This window comes from Rana temporaria, chromosome 5 (assembly GCF_905171775.1).
Source record: "Rana temporaria chromosome 5, aRanTem1.1, whole genome shotgun sequence".
NCBI lineage: Eukaryota > Metazoa > Chordata > Amphibia > Anura > Ranidae > Rana > Rana temporaria.
In genome coordinates, this window is record NC_053493.1 from 367,947,202 (window position 1) to 367,955,727 (window position 8,526).

Genomic DNA, 8,526 nt, shown 5'->3' on the forward strand with positions numbered 1-8,526 from the left:
ACCATTTCTAAATTCATCAGACCAGTCCATCTTCTTCCATTGCTCTGTGGTCCAGTTCTTATGCTCACTTGCTCATTGTAGGCGCTTTCGGCTCTAGACCAGGGCCGTCTTTAATATGGTTTGGGCCCTGGGCAAACATTTTTTTGGGCCCCCCTCCAGCTTATTTTGGGCCTTGCTGGTTCACATGTATGTGTTTGGGCGGTCCTCATTTGTGCCGGCACAGCAGCCCATTGATTTGAATGGGCTGCCATGCCTTTGTTTCCTGCAGAAAAAAGGTGCATTCAGCATTTTAAAAATACAGTTGCCTTGAAATCCATTCTGCTTTTGCACCATGCTACTTACCTGCAGTTCTTGCACACACAAACGCACTGGGTTTTTAAAAGCGTGACCTAAACGTCTAAAAATGCAGCAAGTTTGACAGTGCAGGAACTGCAGATAAGTCACAGCAGACAGCAGAATGGACAGACAGTGCTGTATTTCAGTGCTTGATGGGCATAGGTGTGCCATGTGCGCAGCCTATTACATGAGGCATGCGCTTTTCTTTGCAGGAAACGCAGGCATGGCGGCCCATTCAGAAACACATACATGTGAACCAGCCAGGCCCAAAATAAGCCCATCAAGCAGTTAAATACAGACAGTAATGCCATGTGCTCTGAGGCCTTACTCGGCCTGGACTGCAGGTCTGGTCTGTGATTTAAAGAGTTCCTCTATTTTACACATGGCATGGCATGACGGTGCTGTGACCCCCATGCCATGCCATGTGTAAAATAGAGGAACTTTTTAAAAACCTGACCAGACCTGCAGTGAATCATCAAATATTATAAAGACTTTGGGCACACTCTACAGAAAACTTCTATTTACAATATAGATTAGCAAACAGTGACATACCTTGAGGAGAAGGACATGAAGAAGTCAGCCTCGGGAAGAGCAAATTGGGGATGTTATAAAATCACATTCTAATTCACTTTTATATACAAGCAGCACCCAGTGGCAGGAAGGGAGAAGTGCACGTCTAAAGGGAAGCCAGGGGTGCTGTACATTTTAAAACACTAGGAAGGGAAGCAGTACTGTCACTGGCTGCGTGCCGCTGATGATTTGTGGGCAGCACAGGGGCTTAACGGGCAGCAGGGATCAGGAATTATGGGGCCACTTGCACAGCTTCAGGCATGGGCCCCCTGGAGCAGAGAACCGGGGGGGGGGGGGGGTGCTGCCGCCTAAAATTGAGAAGCAGGGGGGGGCTGCCGCGAATTTAGAAGCGGGGGGCTTTTACAAAAAAAGAAATAAAGAAAAATATATATAAAAAAGGGGTGTAGCCATCCGGGGCCCTGGGGACCTCTGGGCCCTTTAATAAAAAGAAATAAAGAAATAAAAAATATATATAAAAAATATATATATATATTTTTTTTAAAAAGGGGGTTGCCATCTTGCCATAATTTGTTTTTATATAAATAAATTACAAAAAAAAGGGGGTTGCCATCCAGGACCTCTGGGCCCTTTAATAAAAAATAAAAAATATATATATAAAAAATAAACATTTATAAAAAAAAGGGGGGGTGCCATCTGGGGCCCTGGTGACCTCTGGGTCCTTTAATAAAAAAAAAATAAAAAAAATATATAAACAAAAAATAAAAAAATAAACATTTATAAAAAAAATAAAAAAGGGTGTTTGCCACATGGGGCCCTGGGGACCTCTGAGCCCTTTAATATATATATATATATATATATATATATATATATATATATATATATATATATATATATATATATATAAAAATAAAAAAAATAATATGAAAAAAAATGATAAAAAAAAGGAGGGTTGCCTGGGTCCTTTAATAATAATAATATTATATATATATATATATATATATATATATATATATATATATATATATAAAAAATAAAAGAAATATATAAAAAAATATTTTTTTTATAAAAAACAGGGGGGTTGTCATCCGGGGGCCCTGGGGAACTACGGGCCCCTGGGGACCCCCAGACCTCTAAAAAAAAATTGGCCCTTTAATAAAAAATAAAATAAAAATATATTAAAAAAAAATATTTTTTTTATTTAAAAATAAATAAAAAAAGGGGGGTTGCCATCTGGGGGCCTCCGGGCTCCTGGGGACCCCTAAAAAAATTGTCCCTTTAATAAAAAATAAAATAAAAATATTAAAAAAATATATATATTTTTTATTTAAAAATAAATAAAAAAAAGGGGGGTTGCCATCTGGGGCCCTGGGGGCCTCCAGGCCCCCGGGACCTCCGGACGCCTAAAAAAAGTGTCCCTTTAATAAAAAATAAAATAAAAATATATTAAAAAAAAATATTTTTTTTTATTTAAAAATAAATATAAAAAGGGGGGTTGCCATCTGGGGCCCTGGGGGCATCCGGGCCCCTGGGAACCTCCAGACCCCTAAAAAAAAAAAAAAAAAAAAAAAAAATTTTTTTTTTTTAAAGGGGGTTGCTTTGGGCCCCCTACAGTGACAGGGCCCTGGGCAGCTTCCCCATTTGCCCTGTGGTAAAGACGGCCCTGCTCTAGACACAGGTAGGCATGGGAACCCTGACCAGTCTGTCTTTATGAAGCCTCAAACGCAACAAACTACAATGCACTGTTTGTTCTGATACCTTTAATTCGGAAACCAGCATTGGCTTTTTCAGCAATTTGGGATACAGTAGTAGCTTTTCAATTGGATCAAATTACATGGGCCAGCCTTTGCTCCCCACGTTCATCAGTGAGTTGGTGGAGTCATGACCCTGTTGGTGGTTTGCCAGTTCCATACCTTGGACCACTTTGAGTAGGTCCTGACCACTGCAGGCCGGGAACATCCCACAAGAGCCACAGTTTTGGAGATGCTCTGACCCAGTCCTCTAGCCATTACAGTTTGGTGATTGTCAAAGTCGCTCAAATCCTTGTGCTTGCCCATTTTTTTCTGCTTCCAACACATTAACTTCAGGCTGTGTTGCCAACCTACCAGACTGAAATTTACTGACAAACCACCCAAAATTGACTGCCACAGCCAAGTTTTTACTGGCATTTCCAAAAGCTTAAACATTTCTGTTTAAAAGTGCAAATTTTAGTATTTAGGCTACAAACAAGTACAATATGCAATTAGCAATATGATTTAAGATACATATTAAAACATAAAAACATATTTCCTATTTTATTTTCGATATAGTAAGTAAGTAGTTCAGGGACAGGAGGGTAAGAAATTAAATTGGGTCAGGCACACATATATGAAACTAACTCTCACAGTGACAATGACAGGAGTGTGCAGCAGCACAAATCATTGACACGGCATGTCTCCTCCTGAGTCACAGCGACAGTCACTCTCCACGCCAGGTGATCCCTCCAGTCCACTCCAGTCTAAACAGCACTGACAGTCCCACTCCCAGCCTGCCTTGCTCCCGACCCACACATGAGGCTCTGGCCGCTCTGCTTGGCTCCCTTGCACCATGACATCACACAACATGCTCAGGTACCGCCTCCGCAAGATCCACCCAAAAAACACTGTAGCAGGCATTTGATGGTCTCGGCTGGCTCCGGACCTAGCCAAGTGTCACAGCCATATTTTTTACTGGCAACCTTTTCCTTTTACTGGCATTTACTGGCAGGAGAAACTGTTTTTGACTGCCAGTAAAAATACTGATGGTTGGTCAGAGGCGTATCTAGTGAAAATAGCTCCTATGGCAAGCACTGAAACTGCGCCCCCTGTGGAAACATTTGAAACCCATCTTTCAGATAACCTTAACAAAAAAACAGCTAACATAACTAGTGATATTTACATCCCTTGTGATACCTTGGGTAGTGACATAATCTCTTTATGGAGAAATCTGCGGTTTATTAGACCCCTGATTCCTCCTCTGCCCTCCAAGGCCAGGTAAATGCAGAACCAATACTGGAAGTGATGAAATCTTAGTCACTTAAGGCCTCAGTTTTCACAGAGGAAAGGGAGAAACTGATGTTCCTCCTTCTTTGTGCGCTGCCAATCCGATCAGATGGAATTGGAGAGCCTGGGAGAACAGGGGAGGGCTGTGGCTGAACGCAGCAGGGATAGCGCTGCCATTGTCCATTAGCAAAGGTGCTGAAAAGGAGATCATGCCTATGCTCGGGAGGAGGGAAGAAGAGACCCTCGGACCCTGGTAAGTGCCTTGCTGCCCAGCCACTCAACAGCGCCCCCTTCATATGACACCTATGGCACTTGCCATGGCTGTCATACCCTAGATACGCCACTGCGGTTGGCAACACTGACTTCAGGGACAACATATTCACTTGCTGCCTAATATATTCCACCCACTTTCAAATGCCATTATAACGAGATAATTAATGTTATTTACTTTTACTTTACCTGTCAGTGGTCATAACGTTATGTCTAATCGGTGTAAATGTTCTTAGTTAGACATTAACTAAAGAGCCATCAAAAGTTTTCAAACCCAAATAGTATTGTAACTTAAGTAGTGTCTGAAGTGTACAAAAGTTCACAAGGGTACCAACACAAAGTCCCATTATCACTTTTAACCACCAGATGGCACAACAACTCTTGTATTTTCCAACCACACAGAAGTGTGAGATATTCTTGGACGAAATGTTTAGCAAAAAGCACAGTATTTTAACATCCTCAAAATTTCTACACATGTTATTCTTAATAGAAGAAATATAATAAGAGGATGGTGATGTGACAACATTGGAACTATATGGATATTTGCATCATTTGAACTCTCCTTGAACATCCTTTTCTTTAAATGCTAGGCCTATGGCATACAAAGAAAGGAAAGCAGATGATACCCATGCCAATGAAAAGTCTTCAGTCTGAGTTGAAGCGTAATTCCAACCAAAACGTGTACTTTTTTTATTTTATATGAAGTAGGGAAAGGAGAAAATCTCTGATCGGTTATGGTCCTTGTCTTTATTGGTAAAAATTTCCCTCAGTTTCTTTTAAGGGGGCAAAAAGCTCTTTGCCAGTTCTTAAACCGGGTACCAATCTGCTGTGAGCTGGAATTAACCACTTGTCTACCGTGCCGTTTATAAATGTACCTTGGTAGACAAGTGGTTAATTAGGGGTGGGGCATTCATTTATGTAGCGCACCCCCTAAGAAATCGCAGATGAACTGGGATTCTCCACCCTGCACAGCCAGACACACCCAATCTAAAGGGGACGTATATATACGCCCATTTGCCTGTCCGTGCCATTCTGCCGACGTAAATGTTCATGCGGCGGTCGGCAATCGATTAAAAGAATCTACACTACAAACCCTATCCTACATTTAGCACACACTAGAGGGTGCTATATTTAAAATGGGCATCATTTTACAAGAGGCATATTATTAGCCCAGTGTATATAGCTGTAGCACCTTCCTAGGTAGGTTGCTATGATAATTGGTACATTTTGTTATTTTTGGCTTCTCTGTAATCACTCGAGAATATAGTGATTTCTCTGGGCTGTTCTACATATCACATCTCACAGCCTGCAGGTTTTATTGCTACCCTCTGCTTACTGGAGCCTTCCAGAACATAGAGGGCTGGAAGAGTCAATGGGCAACTTGACTATGTATGGTGCTGCAGTCAATCCCTGGGGAGGTGTACCCAGTATACAGGCATATCATTAGCATAATGAATATTTTAATTAAAAAAAATACAATATATATATGTAGCACCTTCCCAGGTAAGTTGCTAGGAAGATAGATACATTTAGTTATTTTTGACTCCTCTGTAATTATTTGAGCAGCTATTGATTTTCTCTGGGCTGTTCTACATCTCACAGGCTGCAGGTTTGATTGCTACCCCGGCATTCTGGAGGCTTCCAGAACATAGAGAGCTGGAAGCGTTAATAGGCAATTTGAATATTTATTGTGCTGCAGCCAATCCCCGAGGAGGTGTACCTAGTATGGGAGGAACATAAATAGTCTGGAGCAGCCCTGATCTTGTCACGCTAGAGAGGTTTCCAGCCTCAGGGACTTCTGCCCCTTTGAGTCAGTTCTGCTGGAGTCTTCTGATGTTTATAAGGGTCCCAGCCGCAGGTGTTTTTTTTGTTTGGGGGGGCAGCAAACAACCAACCCCCCCCCCCCCCCCGCAGCAACTCAAACTCCCCCGCTGTCTGCCGGTCGATCCACCGACACTTACCCCATCTAGGCAGCAGTGGGAATCGGATATCTGTGGAGGGGTGGCTCTTCTCCACCTCGCTTCCGCTGTGCGTCTCCTCCCCTCCTCCTAGGCATTCAATAGGATCGCCTGTCCTTTCAGCCAATCTGGTGACGGGTTTTAGACCAGCTTCCTGATTGGCCAGGAGGAGGATCAGTGTTGCAACAGGGAAATATTCATTCGATTTTGCAACACACCTGGGTGGGCTCTGGTCGCACTCTTTGCACCCTGAGCCCACCCTATTATGAAGCCTATTAAAGCCTCTGGCTCTAATCAGGTGCTTAAAAAATGACAGCTGTAATTCATGCTCCTGGTGCCCTGAAAGGGGCCAAACGCATGAATAGGTGGCGGCCATGGATAGATTCATGCTATGCATGAATCTATCCATTGCATATAGGGGGATGGCCTGGAGAGAGGGGGCAGCGCCTGAGTGCCCCTAATGGACGGGCTGCCCCTGGCTATTCTTATCATCTTTGGGGTTAACTAAGCAGTTTCACATAAGGATCTGGTCTGGAGAACTCGTTGAAGAGTGCCTGGGGGAGTCTGGAATGTGTGTAGCTGCATTGTTTGGGGAAGAACCAGTTAAACTCAGCAGCTCCTATCAGGGTAGCTCTACATATCTACTTCAGCCCCGGACCATATTGCTGGTCAATGACCGGGCCACTTTTTGCGATTCGGCACTGCGTCGCTTTAACTGACAATTACGTGGTCGTGCGACGTGGCTCCCAAACAAAATTGGCGTCCTTTTTTTCCCACAAATAGAGCTTTCTTTTGGTGGTATTTGATTACCTCTGCAGTCTTTATTTTTTGCGCTATAAACAAAAATAGAGCGAAAATTTTCAAAGAAAATTAATATTTTTTACTTTTTGCTGTAATAAATATCCCCCAGAAATATATAAAAAAACATTTTTTTTACGTCAGTTTAGGCCGATACGTTTTTTTCTACATATTTTTTGTAAAAAAAAAATGCAATAAGCGTTTATTGATTGGTTTGCGCAAAAGTTATAGCGTCTACAAAATAGGACATAGTTTTATGGCATTTTTATTAATATTGTTTTTTTTACTAGTAATGGCGGCGATTAGCGATTTTCTTCGGTACTGCGGCAGACACTTATGTACCTTATGGCAGACACTTCGGACACTTTTGACACATTTTTGGGACCGTTGGCATTTTTATAGCGATCAGTGCTATAAAAATGCATTGATTACTATAAAAATGCAACTGGCAGGGAAGGGGTTAACACTAGGGGGGTGAGGAAGGGGTTAATTAGGTTCCCTTTGTGTGTTCTAACTGAAGGGGGGGTGGACTGACTTGGGGAAATCACTGATCGCTGTTCATACATTGTATAAACATACGATCAGGCATTTCTCCCCCTGACAGGACCGGGAGCTGTGTGTTTACACACACAGCTCCCGGTTCTCGCTCTGTAACGAGCGATCGCGGGTGCCTGGCGGTGATCGCGCCCGCCGGGCACGCGCGTCGGGACCAGGGGCGAGCGGGGGGAACGCGTGTCTCCGGCGGCGTGCACACGCCCCTATTGGCTGATTTGCGGGATGATGCAAAATGACGTGATCTCGCGCAGCCGAGCCGGCAGGTCGGCAAGCGGATATAGAAACATTTATCATAACTGCCCATGCAGAGTTCCTTCTGAATCAGCTGACATTTGAGCCATAGATGGCCTGGTTCTCACCAGATGCAATCATTGTCCCAGTAACCAGATGGCTGAGGCTGCTGCAGCTATCTGAATACAATAGTCAACAGAGAAGTATCCTCCATACACAGTTGTGGATGGGGGAATCAAGTAATTTCTCTCATTCAGGGCTGAACAAGATACATTTACATATTTATGGCTAGCCTTAAAGGGTCACTAAAGGAAAAAAATGTTTTTGCTGAAATGACTGTTTATTGGATATAGAGACATAAAAGTTAACTGATTCCTTTTAAAAATGATTAAAAATTTAATTTAATCTATCATATAATGTGCCTCTAGTTTCACTTTCGGTTTTAAAGGTACATACATGAAGTTCCGGGTGAGAGGTGAGTCGGGAAGACTCACAGAACAAAAACAAACAAATCCAGGGCAGTGTTTTGTTTTTAAAATGAATCTGTTTGGTTCTGTGGAGTTTTAGACACACAGTAATGACAGCTTAGACCACCGTGAAAATCTCCCAGTATGATGGTTATAAGGAAACAGGCAACCAGGAAGTGTGGAGATCACAGCAGTTTTACAGCTACTTCAAAGCAAAAACGAACAATGAGGACATGAAACCAGTACTGCAGTAAGATAAAGGAAGCTATTTAGCTAAAAAAAAAATTATTTAAAGGGTCACTAAAGGAATTTTTTTTTAGCTAAATAGCTTCCTTTACCTTACTGCAGTACTGGTTTCATGTC